The sequence below is a fragment of the Gymnogyps californianus genome, chromosome 6 (genome assembly GCF_018139145.2).
Source record: "Gymnogyps californianus isolate 813 chromosome 6, ASM1813914v2, whole genome shotgun sequence".
NCBI lineage: Eukaryota > Metazoa > Chordata > Aves > Accipitriformes > Cathartidae > Gymnogyps > Gymnogyps californianus.
In genome coordinates, this window is record NC_059476.1 from 38988638 (window position 1) to 39007713 (window position 19076).

Genomic DNA, 19076 nt, shown 5'->3' on the forward strand with positions numbered 1-19076 from the left:
GGAAATCTGCAGCTTAATTTAGTGCTGATCTCTCTTCACTTCACACACTGATAGTCATACATGGGAAAGGCTGTAGGGTTCCAGTTCAAAGGCCCAACCTGGTGCTTCAAAAATAGGGGAAGTTGGAGCCTTTTAGACTTTTTACATGCCAAAATAGCTTTTGCTTTTAAAACAGTGTTTCTTGGATCCAGGCTCCCTCAGAGAGCTGCAGATGGAGGAGGTGAGGATGAAAGCTGCATATTCCCACTTTCAAGGCAGGGTGTGAAGAAGCTTTCTTGTGGTGTCTGTAGAGTTGTCTTCACGAGTGTCTGTGACAATTTTCTAATGCAAATGTAAAAGAGGCAACCGGGGTAATGCTCTGCTTGACCTGCTGGTTGCAAGCAGAAGACAGTACCTATTGGAAGAATATGGCTCTAGACAGTAGCTTGAGCTGCAGTGACTGGATGACTGGTGATGACTGGATTGAGGATTTGGAGGAAGGGGTGGGAAGAGCAGCAGAGGTAGGACCCTGGCTTTCAAGAAAGCAGACTTGACCTTTTTTAGAAAATTGCTAGGCAAAACAAGGGAACAGTGCCCAGGAGAAAAGGTTGAATTTTAAAGAAAACTGGTTGAGAGCTGCTGTTTTGGAGGAAGACTGGGAATTCTAGCAGGTTTGGCTAAGCAAGGAGCTTCGCTGTGAACTAAAATGCAAAAAGAGAGCGTACGAGAAATGGAAACAATAATAGGCAACAGAGGAGTTGGAAAGCATTGCTCAGGTACTAAGGGAGAAAATCAGAAAGGCCAGAGACCAGCTGGAGCTCTAAACAAAGGCCAAAAAAAAGCAGCAAGAAGGGATTTTACAAGTATGCTAGTAGGGAGAGGAAGTTCAAGGAAACTATTTGTCCGTACATGAAGGAGGGAGACAAACTAATTGTAGATGATGTGGAAAGGGCTGTGGTAGTCCAAGCCTTTTTGTACCTGTTTTCACAGGGAAAGCCTGTTCCCAGACTGCTGTGTCCCTCAGTAAGCTTCGGGAAGGAGAGAGTCTGCCAGCAGTGCGGGAGCAGCAGGTTAGGGACTATATAAAGAAGCTGGATGTCTTCAAATCTGGGGGAATATGGCATATTCCTAAGGCTGCTAGAAAAGCAGGTTGATGTGATTGCAAGGTTGCTATCAACTATAAAATGAGGTGATTGGGGTGATCTCTGATGACTGGAAAAAGGTGGATGTTATGTCTGTCTTTAAGGAAGGCAGCTGAGGTCCTCTGAGGTGCCCAGAGGGGTGATATGATAGCAGCCTGTGATTAGGTATTTTAGTGGTAGGTTCAAACATAACAGAGCCAGAATGTTTTCAGTGGTGCTGGAAGACACACAGTGAGGAGCAAGGGCCAAAAAATGCCTTGAAAGGGTTGGGTTAGACATCAAAAAATATTTTTCACCAGGCAGCCCTGGGACAGGTCACCTAGAGAAGCAGTGGACTCTCCATCTTTGGACGTTTTCATAAAGACAGGGCCAATGTGACACACCAACCCCCCCCCCCCCCCCCCCCCCCCCCAAGCTAGCTGAAAACTTTCACTTGGGAATGTTATATGTCCATGAACATTTTTTTTAAACCACAAAGAGGTGGCTTGCAAGCTCTGAAAGAAGGGTAGTAACCAGGTTCTTGTATTCAGGCACTGAGAACAGTGTTAACACCTTGACTGGTGTAAGTAGTTTCTCAAATACCAGTTTGTTCCCAACTATTTGAGATTCCCAAGCATACTTTGAACCATCCATTTTTAAAGAGTCCTGAGGAGAAAAATCTGGTAAGGGCCTTCTTCAAAATCTTGGTGCTGTGCTGTGAAAGCCTTTGATCAAGTCAAATTTATTAATCTCCATAATTCCTCCAGCTCCTTCCAGCAATTTTATTCTGTACATAGGAAGACCTAACCAATCCTAAAGGCCGTTTTCAGAATATCTTCTTTAAAAAAAATGATAACCATTCCCCCATGCACTTTACTTCCAGTCCAAGCTACATTTTTCAGCTAAGTGAATCGGGATTCCTCTAGCAGACTGAAGACGTTTTTCTCTTTTTATTTTTGTGCAGAGATTTATGTACTTAACTCGTATGCCTAGGAATTTCATCCCTAAATGACTATGTAGCGACTTAAGACTGGATACTCTCCCCGTTGTTCTACTAAACGTAGATTATTCCAGTTGTCTCTTGGGAATGGAAGGTGGTTAAAGGTAGACAGTTAGCAGAAGTAGTAGTGACAGCGTAGCTGCCTTGTAAATGGATGGCTTTTATTGAAGCCATGTCCAGGCACTGGCAGTGTTGTATGCAAGATGACAAACGCAGATGCAGCAGCCACAGTGTAACCTCCCTTGAGGCAGCCTCCAGGTCTGTTTGCAAAGGTATGCAAGAAAGAAATGTGTCATTGGAAAGCTCCAACACACACCACCTCTGGCAGATTAAGGCTTTTCTTTATTTCTATTTGGTCTGTATGCACTGAGCTGCAAAATGGGAGATTGCTGCCTCTGACGAAAGCTTAAGTGTAGCCTGTGGCTTTCTAGAACTGTCTCCATCCACACCACGTTACCTGTGTCCTCTTTTCATCTGCCAGCCAGAACCTGCTTGCAGTCCCTGCAGAAAGGGCAGCCTATTTACCTGCCTGGAAGGGAGGGCACATGGTGTCCTTGCTCGGCTGTGCCCTACTCCCTGGTCCTAGGTCTTCCTCGTCCTCTTGGGTGGCCTGCCACAGAGGCGGCTGAGCCAGTGATAAGTGGACACTGGGCTTCCCTGCAGCTAATAGTTTTGCACTGTCTCATAGAAACTGTAGCTTGGTTTTTGGTCTTCAGTCTAAGTGATCCAAACATAATGCAAGTAAACCATGTCCTATCTTTTGAAGTATCTGAACCAGATGTGCAAACATTAGTTTTCTTTGGTGGAAATGAAGTCTATGTGGTTATGGGCCTCTTCCTTAATGCTAAAGGAAAATGTTTCAGGCTCTGCTGGTACCATTAATAAGGGAGTACTAAGAAATTATTGATATGCTAGAGAATTAATACACAAATATCGTATTATCTGACAAAAAGAGGATCTAGGCTAAGGGAAGAAAGCTTGTTCAGCTAGCGAAGAATGTCAGGGCATTATATATAATTCTGGCATATCTGTCTTGGCAGTGATAGAAGTGAAGGAAGGTTAGAAAACAGTGCTAAACACTGAATTGTGTAGGAAAAAATATTAAAAGCCATGTGTCATCATACAAGGAATTTTCAGTGGGGATCTGTGTATTTCATTCAATGCATGTGAACACAGAGATGGTAGTTGAGTGTCACGGAGAAGTAAAACCTAGTGTGGTATTTGAGGCATTGGATGCGAAGAATTTCAGATGAGATGTGAAAGGTCATTTTGTTAATGAAAACAAAAGTGTTCTGCTGTGTCTTAGGTGAAAAAGGAAGGTAAAGGGTTGTAATAAGCAGTTTTAGTAAGGTTTGCAGGCTTCAGGTTTTCAAATAATTCATTGTAATGGAAAGGAAGATAAGTTCACTTTAAGCTGTACAGTATGTGGTTGAGAATCTGCACAATAAAAAAATTTGCTATGAAGAAGGAAGGTCACTCATCTTACAGAAACTGCCTTTTCTTTAATCCACTCTGCATTTCTTTACTAGTTTTTAGTGAAATGTTTTCTGGTTGAAGCTCTATTTGGAGTAAATAAAAGTGTTATGGTAGGGAATTCTGGGTGGTATAGCTACTATTTATCATAACTTATGAGATTAATTGAACAACAAATAATTTTGAGATTAAAATCGAGATGTCCTTTGATTTCCCTTTTATGATATTTTCTATGTCTACAGTGCTACATGTGTGTATATTATGCAGAACTACATAGGAAGGGTGATCTGATTGTCTTGAAAGTTTATCCAAACAGTCTAAGATTCCTGATCAGAGGTATTAGTAGTTTTAATTATTATTTTATGGTGAGGATGAGTTGAGAAACAAACTATGTAAGTGCAATTTTAGCATAATATATTGCTGTGTTCTTTCACAAATGCTGACATGCAAGTTCCTGTATTAGCAAATATTATATTTTATTGATCATAATCACAAGAAAAATTAAGTTATTTCATACCCTGATATAAAACATGCTACTGTGTTCCCCCTCAGTTTCTGGAAGATGGCATTCACTTTGCTTATTATACAACTTTCTATTTTCATTATTATGCAAAACTTTAAATATTTTCACATTTCAAGTGCAATTAAACAGGACATCTGTTTCACTGGGAACATGAGAGAACATTTTTATTATGCTGAAAAGATTTTCTGCCTGTAACTAAGTCATTATTTGCATTACCAATTGCATATTGAAAAGTACTCATCATTAAAGAGTCAGCACGCGTACCAAAGACCATAGTAGTAGCCACAGTGTTAAAGCATTTTGTCTCTGGAGTAGGAAACTGTCCATTGTAATCACATAGCTATTGGTAAACTATGCATTGTAAGAGCAGGCAATGCGTGTCCATGGCTCCAACCATTAATTGTGGCTTTTGCAGTCCTTTCCACTGAGACAGACTCTTTGATGTCACTTCCTTTGCAATAAGAAACTCAACATGGCTGAGGTGATACAGGTAGTGGAGAACAAGAATTTGCTAGCTGAACTTGGCGTGAAAGCTGAAATTAAGGCCAGGCAACTCCTACAGTCCACAGGGCATCACCTTGAAAACCCATGGAATAAGGAGAATCGGAGCTCTGGGGAGAATGCCGTGATTGAACAGTTGGAGCCTGACCAGGAGTCCCATAGCTGGAAAGTGGCAAGAAAATCGGGGAGTAGGGGACTCAAAGGGAGCTGCATCTGGCTTTGCAGCGGTTATATGTGCTTGGGTTATATTCATCCCTTTTGTCATTTTGCACAGGAGATAGTGCCAGAGATTAATTTGTTTCACTGTGGATTCTGTGTAAACTTATTTTTTGATGTAGCTCTGAGGCATATTAGCATATTTTATCTATAGCTCTAGTGTAAGCTTAGAGAAAAAAGGGAGTTAAAAGACCCCCAAAAAGCCAGACTAAATGCCACACAATGCAACTCACATTTGAGAGAGGACCATATTTTCAGTACAATACGTTTCCTTTCTGTTTAGTTGACTATTTCTTCCTCCTCTTGGAGAGGTTGGGGATCTATAATCATAATTTTCATACGTGACCTAAAATAGTGTACTTTCAGATTGTTGGTTTGTTAATTTATGCATTAGACTGTTTTTCTTTTCTGTATGGCAACACCTGCAGTAGCAATGTAGTAGAAAGTGTTAAATTATCACCACGACTAATTTGTGTCCCAGATAACAGAATCACAGAATAATTTTTGTCAGGAGGGACCTCTGGAGGTCATCTGGCCCAACACCCCGCTCAGAGCATGACTGGCTTCAAAGTTTGCTCCAACTTCCAAATTAGGTCAGGCTGCTCAGGGCCTATCCAGTTGAGTTTTGAGCATCTCCAAGGATGGGATATTTCACAACTTCTTGGGGTTCCAGCGTTTGACAGCCCTCACTGAACTTCTTTGATGTGGTGGTTGTCAGCATTAAGACCCTGAGCTTCCTTTTCTGATGGTTAAACAAACCCAGCTCTCAGCCTCTCCTCGTATGTGCTGTGGCAGCCCTTGACCACCTCGGTAACCCTCCACTGGACTCGCTCCAGTGTGTCAATGTCTTTCCCATGCTTGGGAGCCCAAATCTGGACATAGTAATCCAGATTTGGCCTCAGTAGTGGAAAATAGAGGGGAACAATCCCTTTCTGATACAAGATGCAGATCCTGATAATGAAGGTCCAATGTGTTAATGATGCTGGGATTCAAGGCTATTTTTTCAGAAATTTGCATCCTAACTTGTAGCCCAAATACTGTGCATCTATATACAGAGAGCTGTCTATTTGTAGATATTGATATGTACAGGCTGGAAGAAGGTGTGTGCTGGTGCATGCAGAATTGATGCACAGTTTGGATTTTTGAATACAAATTTGGGTTTTGAATTCCTTTCACAATTAAGGAGTGTTTTAGTCTTGACTATTGGCTCCGGTTTACGTGATAAAGGGCATTCTTCCTCTGCATATTTAGCAGGTGCTTTCGAGATTTGTTTTATAGCTTTGTCAAGTAATTAAGAGCCTCATGAATGGCCCCCATTCAGGACCCATGATGTAAATTGAAATGTGCTGGAAAAGCTATTATTTCCTGGAAGCTTTCACTTTGATCTGCTCCTAAATCTCTGATATCCCTAGTTTGAGTCAGATTGATTAGCCACTCTCATGTCTAACTAATGCATCGTGTTGTTAATGATCAGAGCTAATCATTGTTATCTGAGTGAGCAAAATGCACATTATCCATTACTCCGGTTGTGGTTATGAGTTATGACAGACAGCTGTCATGCGAATGACCACATTTCTCCTGGCAAATGCATAAATGCAGCCTTTAATTTTTATTTTTCCCCTGATTAGAGCAAACTGTGAAGCCTTCAGCAGAGGAGCACTGGGTAAAGTAATCAGTAAATGGCCATTACCTTCAGAGAGATGAAGAGAGATGGCACAAATTGCAAACCGCTGTTTCAAACTGAGGGAAACCCTACAGGGAATAGGGAAGGGAGATTTATTCCACCACTTGATGTCAGTATATGCTCACTCTTAAAACCAGACCAAATTCTTTTTCCTTGCCAGGGAGACTTCTGGGTAAGGGCAATTTGCCCACCTTCCTGCGTGTTCCTTGCTGTCGAGATTTTATTGATGGTGCCAATTGACTGAAGAAGTAGGACAACACCAGTGAGGACAATTCTCAAATTTCCTCGCAAGTGATGCATGCTTTCCCTTGCAGAAGAGACTGCTGTTGCATAAGACTAATGGTTTTCTAGATGTAGGACGTTTTTGGAGGACTTTACAGATGGGAGCTCATTACTTTTCAAGGCACTTAACTGCATTCTTAATGTGACTAACTGAAATCTGTCCTCACAGAGGTCTGGCGTGACCTCAGCCATTCATGATTTCTTTGATATTCTTTCTGTGTTGAGAAAACTTCCTCCTCATTGAACATTATTTCTGTAGTAGCCCACTTTTTGAGACCTCTTCTCCCACTTGTTTCCCTGCATTGAATTGTGGTGGAGGTATTGGAAAACTCCACTTTTGCCAAATTTGACTCCTCTCATTGCCCTCTGCTTTCCTTTTGAGCAATTGCAATACAGAAGTAGACAGTGAGCTGACCTTGGGGCTTCTCTGGATTTATACCAGCAGAGGAGGCAGCTGTATCAAATATCTCGTGTCTAACCTGGGCATCCTTAGGCAAAATTCCCTTTTTGCTTTCTACAAGACTGAGTCTATCATTACATTTACTAATTGTCCTATGAGTACTTCTCTGCTCTAAATGCTTCCTTTATTGTTAATGTGAGCAATTTCTTTGATAATATAGTCCATCAGAAAGTGAAATTGAGATTTAAATAGAAATCTATTTAGTTTTAAATAGTTTAATTTTTCTCATACTGAAAAGGCTGTTCTGGAACATCATTAAGTACTTGGTTGTATCTGGAAGATGATTTTAAACTTCCTGAGTCTATATGTTCACAAACTTTTATTTGCATATCAAAATAATTAGATTGTCTTCAAATAATCAGTACGTTTGACTTAGCGTAGACACTTTAATAGTCTTTTAAATCTGCTTTAAGCCATCTGCATTAATTGTAATAAATCACTCATTTAAATTGGACACAGTTTTAGATAGAAAACAGTGTCATTCCTGGGGTTTTGAAAGCTGCTGGAAGGAAAAAAGCTACTCGTGCTGCTGAAACTGAACTTAATTGCACAGCTAATTCTGGGAATGTGTTACTGGGTTCCCTGTAACTTTAGAAAAGTAAGATCATCGTTGGCACTGCAGCCAGTCAGGTGACTTGTAGAGACTGGAAAAATCCTAACCCTGACAATGCACCTGCTTGTGCAGGATGTATTATTTAAATGTTTAAAATTTAAAGTACATATCTGTGAGAAAGCCCAACAAAGTGAAAATATGATTAGGTTATGACCTAGGTCATCCAGCCAAAAACTTCTGAGTAAAACTTTCAATGTGTTTGAATGAAAAGGACACTGCAGAAGAGGACTGGCTCGGAAAGTGTATTTTAGTTCTGTGAAAGTCTGTTTGCAAAAGAGTAGCAAATCCCAAGTTGCGCTTTAAAGTTAAACCCATGAAAATGCCCATGGGATTGAAATCTGGTTTAAAAAAAAATTAAAATTTTGGATACACCAGCACCTGCTGACTTGTTCAGAGGCTGCTAAAGTCAAACACAATTGGAGTGTCTGTGTGGGTGCCTCTGTGGCTGCAGTGGAGAGAGTAAGAGACCTGCATTACCACAAATACTGCAAAATACCACAAAAATGCCACGTGCTGCCCAGATCTGCCTGTGTTTGTGGGCTGTCCCAAAAGGAGGGTGAATGTTCCTTCCTCATCCCTGGTAACATTGCTTCCTTTCTCCCCGTGTCTGTTATGTGAAATATGCCTTTGATATAAAAGCACAAAACATTAGGTAGTCATGATGCATTTTTCTGCTGCTCAGCTATATGCCGGCTGGTTCTTTACTTGATGGTTGTTATGGGATATTTACTGGAAGACAATGGCACTCTGGGATTTAGAGTCAAGCTAAATTATTAGTAGCTCAGTATCTCATTATTCCTCTCTCTTGTGTGAGTCAGCACCATTTTCAAAGCACCATCTGGCACCATGGAATCAACACCCCTGCACGCTACAGTCATTAATAACAATTTGCTGATGCGCATGTATTGGCAATCATTTAGCCTTGGGTGATTTGAGAAACAGTGCCCTAGCAGTCAAGGCAAAGATGAGGAAGCCATCGCTGTCACCTGCTCCTGCAGATGATGTCTCTGCTGGAGCTTTATTTTGTAGCCGTTGCTACAACCTGATGTCCAGGTAGGTGGTGTAGGCAGGCCCTGAGCAGTCTGCTTGTGCTATGCTCAGGTCCAGCTGCTAGCCAGGAGAAAAATCTCCTTTGGGAGCTGTACCCAAGTAACGTGGAAGAGTGCTACCAGCCTGCGGTCCCTTCTTCTGCATGTGGTCTGCTACCCACTGACCCCTTTCAGGTCCCTGGCACCTTGTCCCCTCCCAGAGGGACCCTCCAATCACTGCTACAGCCTCTTCTGCAGTCCTCAGTTCAAATGCTTGTGGAAGGGAATCGAGTGCAGGCTGCAAGATAAAAATAAGACCTGTTCTTGAATCAGGCCTGTACTTTTAAATAACCCCGTGAAGCTATCGTAGGAAATGTTTTATGCTTTTGTGGTGGAAGCATCAGAGTGTACGTTTGACAGTCTTTACTACTGAGGTTAGACATGCATCTAACAAGTGATCCCTGATAGTTTATTATCACACTGAGAATCCTTATGGCTTAACAGAAGCAAGGCAATAACAGCAGAAATCTCACAAAAGAGCTGCTCCTCTAAATGAACAAAACCCTCACACTTGAAACTTTAGAGGTAAAAACTATCCAATCCAGGTATACATTTTGTACCCTCTACCTTGGTAGTGTGCGTTATACTTAATATGCCTTCTTCTGCTGGTTAACATTAGTTACACATGTATTAATTTTAACAGAGTTACAGCACAGCTTAAAAATGAACTTTTCAAGTTATTTGGTGGCATATCTTGACTTCACAAATATGATCTTATGACAGTTGATGTCATAAGCAATTGAAGCTATGTTATTCAGCAGTTAAAGTAACATTAATGTGTTATGATATTCATTGTTACTACTCTGTGCAACCTTTCCTGTACTAAACTTTTAGATACTTGCTTGATTTTATGTATAAGAACCAAAGACTCTTGCATCTGTTAGAGAAATTAACACAGTTTTGATGAAACCTTTAAGATAGCAAATATCTTCATGTAGTCAACACTAGCCCTTTGCAGGTTGGATGCATGTGATGCTTGTGGAGATGAGCCAAACCCTGTCCCCATTAGTATGGCCTAAACGGTTTTGGGCAGGAGATGTTAAAGGAGGAAGCAGGCTTTGCTCTTTAACAGGTAACTTTGTGTGTGCTTATGTGATGCTTAGAGCTTTGTATGATATAAACCTCACTTTTTGTATGTTATAAACTTTCACTTGTAGTGTGGAAAATAGTTCCTAGAGTATGGGGCTGTTCATCAGGCTTATAGTTTATGTATAAGACAATAGGAAGGTCATTTTGCTGAATATATGTCTTCAGAGAGCTATCACACCATTATCAGCTTTCATTGGAAAACAATTACGAGGCTTCAGAAATGATTAACATGCAAGACATTTTTCTTTGTGGCTTCACTTACAAGAATGACAGAAATTTCAACGCATGATCTTTCCCTAGTGTATTCTTTACCATTCAGTAAAAGCAGGAGCGGGAGAGGTAGATCATACAAGGTACAAATCAAGCAGGGAAAAGCATTTACATAAGTGAGAAAATATGCAAGTACCTAATCTTAGTGGGTGTTACCACTTCTTTGCAAATTTGGGGACCTTCTGTTGGGAATCATGCTGTCTGCTCTCTGGTTTCTCCTGCTGTGTCATCTTCTTTGTAACTCTCCAGTTGCTGCTCTCTCCAAAGGACTTTTGAAGTATTTATTATCTCTGGTGGCTGATTTGTCTCTGGAGACACGGTTTTGTGTCCTCTTGCTATTCTAGCAGCTCCTATTGATGCAGAACTGTAAGATGGTAAGAGACCATTTGTGATCTGATAGTGTGGGTGCTTATGTCACCTAAGCTTTTCTGGATTAAATGCTATTGAATAAGACCAGTGGTCTGTGTACCAGTTGTAGGTCCTAATGTTGCATCTAGTTACCAAAGAAAGATAACAAAAAAAGAGCAAATACATTGTCAGTTGTCAGCAGCCTTAAACTATCTATCAGGAGGCTTGCATCTTCTCCCGAAATTTTTCAAGACTCTACAAGTTGAAAAAGTTCGAAAGCCACTGACAAAGAGCGCTTCTTCTTTGGAGACCACCCCAGTTGCAGAGAATCCACCTTGCCCCGTGGCATCTCATTCTGGTTGGCAATTGCCCCGCTATTTAAAAGCTGGCCTTTATTTCTAGATTTGGTTTGTTGAGCTACCATGAATCTTGTATACTTTTGAATGCTGGATTAAAGGATTGTCATTTTTTTGTAGATAGCAAGAGGCTGTGATCAAGCCACCACTTAACCTTTCATTTGATAAACTAAAGGGATTGATCTTCTCAAATCTTTTACGCTAAGGCATGTTTTCCAGCCTTTTACTTGTCTGTGTGCTTTGACAGGGTGCAGAGATTTGATGCTTTGGAGATGAGACCCTGTTTATTGAGTTTGGAGTAAAAGGGCCCTGCTTGTTGTTGTGGGGCATTTCAAGCCCTTTATGCATCCATTTGTGCACAAAAATTTTTTCTTTTTGTGTGTTTCAGGTTGTTCTGGCAGACTGTAAAATGTTTGATTTTAAATGATTGCCAGGCTTGACTTAGATCAATATGAGGGAGATGGAAATGTATTTCAGGATGTTTCTTTGTTGGTCAATAAAAATGTTATACCCTGTGCCATCAAAAAATGCTGAAATCAGCTTTGAAGAAGCAGAAAAATGCAACAGTAGCAGATGCAATTATAGTGATTTGCTGCTCTAAATCACCTCCTGTATACAGGGGTAAAATGGAAGTTGAAATAACAGAAAAGAGGTGTTTATGTTCCTCAGAATCTGGGGTATAGATTTGAGGTAAAAGAGATAATGTATGCTAACAAGAATCTTATGTGACCTTTTAATAACAAAGAAATGGGAAGGACATCAGATGGTTCGTCACTGATTTCGGTGACATTTCATGTTAATTGAATTAAAGCAAAAGTATTTCTCGTGGACATGGCCAATTGAAGCTTCCTTCTTGAGGGGTTTGTCCCCACTGTGACACGGGGAATGAGACCCAACTGAATGGTGTTTTTTTTTTTATTGCTATGTTTGGATGGAGATAGTGATCTGATTGTGCCTGAAAAGCTTTCCTTTCCCATCTAATTATTTTACTCTGAATACACAAATACAGATTGTGAAGCTTATAACCAGTGAAGCTTCTGGGAGGGGATGACCTGGGCCACCATATGACTGCAAAACTAGGAGGAAAATCAATTTACCTTCATTTTGATTATCTGCCGCGACAGCTTTAGCTGGGTAAAGTGGAAGCGGCAGGCCAACTTCATCTGTCTGTCGGTGGAGGATGAGCGTGCATACAGCTAGTATAAATCTTTCCAGTGCGCTTTGACAGAAATTGTACAAGTTCACCTTGTAGGTTTTTTATTTTTTTGTCTACCTGTCTGGGAATTGGAGAATTTGCATCAGATTTCAATGAACAACGAGGCTAGCGCAGCATTTTGGAAAGACAGCTTGCGCATGGTAAAGCCTGCAATGTTTGTGGACGCCACCTAAACTAACAAAACAAGTTATCTGAGGTGAGGCTACTGCTGCAGCATCTCTGGCATTGCAGAGCTCAAGACAGGCTGCAAACACGGCACGAGATGACATCCCCTAATTCTGTTCATTCGTTGTTTGGAAAACATAAAATGCATGCTAGTTTTCACACGACTCTTGTGAACCTGTAAAATCTTTTTTTTTTTTAAGCTGTAACTAAATCGGTGTTCCTAAGCTTCTGCCCATGCAGCAGTGAGTTTAAAAGGGGAGAATTTAAATTATTCTGACTGTACTAGCTCCCAAGTTTTTCATCTTTATCACCACTCAATCCTTCAGAAAATTCACATGGATGTAATGGAGCTGAACTTACCTCCTTGTGCAAATAATATATCAAATGCTATAGATTCTTGGGAACTGGTGCATGTGACTGTTGTGTAAACAAAACAACACACTTGAAGCAGTGAGACTACACAGGGTATAACAACTCAAAAAGAATTATTATTTTTAAAACAGGCAAATAAGAAACCCAGCAACACTTCGTAAATGCTGTTCTCCGATATGGGGATTGTCCAACTACAGAGGTGTGTACCTACCAGCTGACAAGTTCCTTAATGTTTTTATAAGCTGTTGGCATTCTCTTATTAAGACAAAACTGCCTATTTTCTACACTTCACTATCCAATTACAGGTGTTTGGCTGGCACAGGAGCCTTGTGTGCTGTGTCCTGAAGCCCTGCCACATTCCTGGGACAGGGTTGTTTCTACACTGCTGGATAGTGAAAGGTCCAAAAAGCCTTGACTGGTTTTGGTAAGATGTTGCTGTTTGGAAGGAGCGGAGCGATGCTAGAAACTGCTTAGGCCTTAACGCAGACTGGGGGGAAAAGAAGCTGAAGCTGCCAATGGATATCAGCAGGGCTGCTTACTTGTAATCAAAAAAGGATTGTATATGTGCTGTGGAAATGACGAGTGTTAAGAAAGGATTTAGAGGAACATAAAGGAGTACGTGCTCCATTTCAGTAAGGAAGCTATCATAATACATAACAAAAACGAGTATTCAACTTTTTGGCTGAACTGAAAATGTTACAAATCATTGTGAAGAAGTTGTCATATGGTATTAGATTGACCATACCACTTGTGCTTTTTGCGTGTCCCTTCATTTGCCTGCTGAAAAACACATATCTTTGTTTCTGCTCAGTTCTCAAATTTCCTACTACTTTCCACATTTTTTCAAAGCTACATAATACAATTCTGCAGCTGTGATATGTATTGGAAGCGCCTTGGTGACTTTAGGGGAACTGCTTGATTAAAGTGAGAATTTCAAAAATCTGTTTCTTTTGTCATAGAAAACAAAATGAAGAGAGGAAGTCAAGTGTCAGAGACAGCCATCTTCTAAAATTTGTGGTGCCTATTGTGAAAAGCAATTTTCCAATGCATACAGAAATCCACTGGGCAGGGTTTTGCTGTCAGTTTGAGATCAGCACGTAGGATTTGTTTTGAACTGTTCTCATTTTAGATATTCAGGTATCTGGTACATCCGTGGTCATGAACAAATAAGTCCTCGAAGAGCAGTGCTGCTGCCTGAATTTGGAACGAACGAGGTGAGGAGTGAGCAACTTAATCTTGGATTATTTTCCATCAAAGGGCTGTTGAGATGGTAGGTTTGAAGCAGGGCACGATTCAGACTGGTTCTGCAAAGAAAGGGTGCTTGTAGGTCAGAGAGGAAAGGCACCAGTGGCCATTAGCTGTGAGGTCCAACAGGATCTGCTCATGTGTCCTCAAGTCTGGCCAGAGGCCAAACACAGACTTGCCCAACATCAGTGGAAACCTGCAGGAACTTAGTCTCATCCTCCATGGAAAGTTTTGAACTCTTCAAAGTCGATTTTTTTTTTTCGCCCCCATGCAGTGCCCTTGCAGCATGACAATATGGACAGGTCATTAGGAACAGAGTACTGCGTTTTGAATAAAATTACTGAATTTTAGCCTCTTAAATCCTCCCCAGACTTCCAAAACTGTTTCTTTTCTCCTTTCAGAGTTTTCTGTCAAATTTCTGCCCTGATTTCCCCCTGCCCCCAAACCCCTCGCTGTGTTATTTGAGGATCAGATATCTCAATTAGTGTCATCATCTTTCCTTTATGGAGCATTCTGCAGTATTGGATTAATAAACTTTATCCACTTACAAGATAACAAATTGGCAATTATTTGGGTCCACACCAATTATCGCAGAATGCTAACGGGAGAATGCCTTGTGGCACCCACTGCTGTGGCCTATAACAAATTCTACCAAATCTTTGCAAGTGAAAGACTTTGTATTTTAATTGAGGCACTAATCTGAATTACAACTGCCTGTGGAAATACAGCAAATTTTGTATTTTAATAGAGTTATGTAAAAGTATGTTGTGGTACCAACAGCATTTTGTTCATCTGATGCGATGTCCTAACCATAATATCTTACCAAGATTTATTATATATGATGAGATTTCCGAATGTATATACTGGTATTTTGTATACATTTCAAGATGCTATTTTCTTGTGTGAGAATTTGCATCTCCAAAGGTTTGTGTTTGTAAAAATTCACGTTTGTAAGATTCATACTGATAAAAAGGACAGATGTTAGGTCCTCATTATGCCATTAATAGGAAAGAGATAGTTTGAGCTGAATTCTTTCTGGATATACTGAAGCTTTTGGAAATATGAGCTGTGAATTTTAAGTGCGTAAGTACCCACTGATCAGATATAGGGAGCAGGCGAAGGATGATACTTATATAGGTTTGAACTGGAAATGTAATTGTAGCAGTGTATCTACCATTTACACTGTACCCAGGACACAGAGGAAGAAAGTCTCTCAAAATGTTGACTTTAATTTTTACTTTTTGATTATAAATACAATACATTGATTTTTGCCTTAGGGAAGTTTACAAGGCATATGGTACAAAGGCGCATAGACATTAATACATCTACAAAACTGGAGTTATTTCTGAGAAAAGGCTCAGAGGTGGTGGGTCCAATATGTTTGAACTACATCAAGGATGTTAGGAAATCAGTGCTGATTACTTGGTTGAGGCCGTTGGGCAGAACGGACGTAAAGCTTAAGCTGATTGAACAGACTGCAGGAACATTTGGGAAGGTGTGATTGTACACAGAGTACTGATTATAATCTCTGAACAATTCTTGTAAAAAGCGGCATAAAGTATAGGACAATGTAAAGCAAGAAAAATAATTAGCTTGATCACTTTATGCTTCAGTGTATGTGATAATAGGAGGCTACAAAGCCCATTAGAGAGGTGTATGATAGCGTCTGATTCTAAACACATTCCTTGTGCCTGAATGCTATTGCAAGCCCATTCTATTCCTGAAGATATTCCTCAGTCTGAGGATAGATGAGAGTCTTGTCTTATGCTCTGCAGCTGGCTCAGCTTGATCTGCAATGAATCCAGCTACTTGATGTCTCCAAAAATAATGCCTGTCCCTGGATATTTAAATGCATTCTCTGTCAATTACAGTGTTCCTACTGAATGCAACTGCTGAGTGCCAAAGCAAAGACAGAGCCTTTTATTTCCTCCAGAAAATATTGTATTTTGATGCATAAAGTAATAAAAAATTTGCTTTTAAGTTAATATTATGGCTGATATATATCTAGAAGCTATATATGCCAGTGTATGTTATGTGTAAATATTTATGCCGCCTGGGATGGGAGTTACTGAGGATGCTATATAAATGATCCAGAGCAAGCCTGAACCAAATGTATATGTTGTTATACTCTTACACATTTGAAGCAGATCCAGAAGTCATGACTCTTCTTTCTCCTTTGCCTTTATTGGTTTTCATTTCTCTAAAGAAGCAGCAAAAAGTAAGGGTTTTCATTGCAGCAAGTCTCATTTTTCTTCTGTACAGGTGCTGACTTCTTTTATACCATCTATTCATCGCTCAAAGGCACCTTTTTAATTGGAGAGCTCATTATTTCAAAATGCTGAATTGGAGCCACATGACCTGACCTGGAGGGAGCTGTGTTCTCTGGCTCACAGGGGCAGCAGAGCTGGTAAGATGATATATTCAGAGGTTTTTTGGTGGCTAGAAAGGGAAAGTTGCGAAACGAAAACAACAAATATTTTGAAGCACTATGTCAGACAGTTAAAAGCCAATGTAAATGCTCAAGATCTAACAGTATTAAATGAAGTACTGCGTATTGCTACTCTGCTAAAACAATGCATCATGAAGTTATAAACAAAATGATTTGAATGATTCTTCAGTGCTATTATTAATAGTAACCTGCTTCTCTAGAGGAGGAGGAGACAGGCAGAGAAAGGGTGATCCTCTTACCTGGTGGGAGCATTCTTAGTTGTAGTGCCAATATCATTGCAAGGCTGCGCACACAGCTCATTTCTTTACATGGCAAGCGACTCCTTGGGTTATCATTTCCAGACAGGTGTCTGATTGGTTTGGGAGGCAAGATGTAATACTCCCAAATATTTCCATAATGACTTTTAATGCAGATCAAGTTTTTTTCCAAGTATTGTCTGTTTATCATGTAGGCCTAGCCTCTATAATTTTCTTAAGTCTTGACACCCTTCTTTCTTCACATAATGTGCGCTATGCTTGAAGATACGTGGATGGCTTAAAAAAAAAAAAAGAAGAGTTGAGTGCTTTGCTATTTAAGCTCCCAGAAGTGGGCCTTTTCAAGGACTGTTACTTTAGGTTGCAAGATCACTCTGCCATTCAGCTCACTTGTTCTTTTCCACAGCTGCCTCTGTATTTCTTCATCTGAATGTATAAGCAACGAGGTTGTTGACACTGTCATTGAACATCCTCTTCTGGTCTGGCAATGAAGCTCTCAATTAAAGTATCAGTACTTTGTCTTTCCTGACTTATTGTTCCAATCCTCACCTGTAAGCTGTTGTGGGTAAACATTGTATCTCAGTGCCAATTCTTACCTTTAGTTTTAGTGTTGAGTATAAAGCAGTAGAGGCTGATGACATTTTAAGTGGTGTAATTTCTTAGTGGGGGGGACTCTTGACTTTGTAAATGAGAGCTAAATAATGAACAGGGCTGGGCAGCTACGGCTCAGTACCGAAATGAGGAGGAGTAGTAGTAGTAGTTTAATTTTGTAAAAAAGCACTGAAGTGGTGTTACTGAAAATGCTTCACATCTTAAACATGAAATGTTAGTGTCTAGAGAAGGCTAATAGTACGTGGCAGCCCTCATTCAAAGCTTCAGCTACTCTCTCTTCCTGGCATGTTGTATTTTATGTAGTGCTCTCACTGAACATAGCTGATCTTCACAAGGAGTAGGAGAAAGGTTTATTGAATGAAAACTATCTATTAGAAGGCCCTCAAGAGATTAATCTATCAAAAATGGATTTGAAATAATATGGTAGCAAAATGTGTTAATGCTGCTGAACAAAAATTTTGAGTACTGGTGGGGTATGCTCCAAAATTGATCGTATCATCCTGGCCCATGCTTCAGCCTTGTCAACTTTTGTACCAATATGAACTGCAGGGGCATAAGGGAAGTTCTCATACATGTGTCTCTCTTGGCATTGTGCCTTTGAGGACTTGTGCTAACACTTCAGGACCTGGGCATGCTACTCCACTGCTATATTTATGCAATACTCAGCAAGAATGTGAATCCTCTGCACCTTAAGGGCACATGCACAAGGAATTGGCTTGCAGAAGAGAACAAGGGAAAAATGGCATGGGATATTCCCCTCCTAAATACTGAAGTCTGGTTTCAGCTGGACTAAACTATTGCAAACAGTGAATTTCAAGTAAAATATATTAACTGAAGTTCACAGGTACAACTCAGCTTTAGCAGTTGCTATTTGATTCTCACTGAAAAAGCAAGTTCCCCCAAGGTAGTTCTGCTCAGAGCTGTAATATAATTGTAATAATTTAAAGAGCTGCCAGGTAGTACACCAGGGTATTTCACTGAGTACTCATAGCCATGGATTTGTATATCAGTTCACAAATATTATTTGTCATAAACTGAAAGATTTCTAGATGAAGCAAAAATGAGACAAAAGATTTCACTTGTATGATTAAAATATTGCCCAGAGAATGTAAAGGCATTTTAATAAAGGCAGCTTGAGAGAGGAGGAGGGTGATAGCAGGAACACAACAAGCACTGCAAGCAGATCATCTTTGGTGCATATACTGCTTTTATGGGAAGCAGAAGGCCAGGCTTACTGGTAGGCTCCAGATGGTTTCCCGTGCTCTGGAGGTTCAAAGGTGCAGTAAATCCAATTTAGCTGAGCAGTTGAGCAAGGCTTACAATTGCTTTGCGTCACTAGAGTGGAGCAAAGCAACCAGACCTTATGCATGAATGTGGCCCCCATCAAAGAAATGAGGGGCATGGAATAACAGTACGTCCCCAAACCTGTTGATGCACAATTCACACGTATCTGAGGCTGCAAGTGTGTGCGAGTGTAGTTGCATGTCTGAGTGGATGAATAAGTATGCAACAGCATGTGCTGAATACATGGTTACGTGTCTGTGCCAGAGTGTGTATTTTGTGGGCATTTTCTACTTTTGGTTATTTCACCATATTACTGAAGCAACTGCAACCAGTTTTTAAAACACTGGAAAACTGCAAGTTTTTTCTGATAGTGCTGTAAGGCACTGTATGTAAAGAGTGTGTGAAATAATCTCATCGCTCCATGTGACTCTCCATGTCTTGTGTAGAGTTTTTTCCTGTGATATAACTCAAATTTT

General features: G+C 40.3%; 1 long non-coding RNA gene across 7 annotated transcripts in view; it reads left to right on the forward strand.

Moving 5' to 3' along the window:
• The window catches only part of LOC127017640 (uncharacterized), a 195829-nt gene that overhangs the window by 108170 nt on the left and 68583 nt on the right, over positions 1 to 19076 (forward strand). For all 7 annotated transcript variants that reach the window (XR_007766631.1, XR_007766625.1, XR_007766628.1 and 4 more), the window contains one exon: positions 16264 to 16408. This is a non-coding gene — a long non-coding RNA (uncharacterized LOC127017640). The remainder of the gene's footprint in view (positions 1 to 16263; positions 16409 to 19076) is intronic.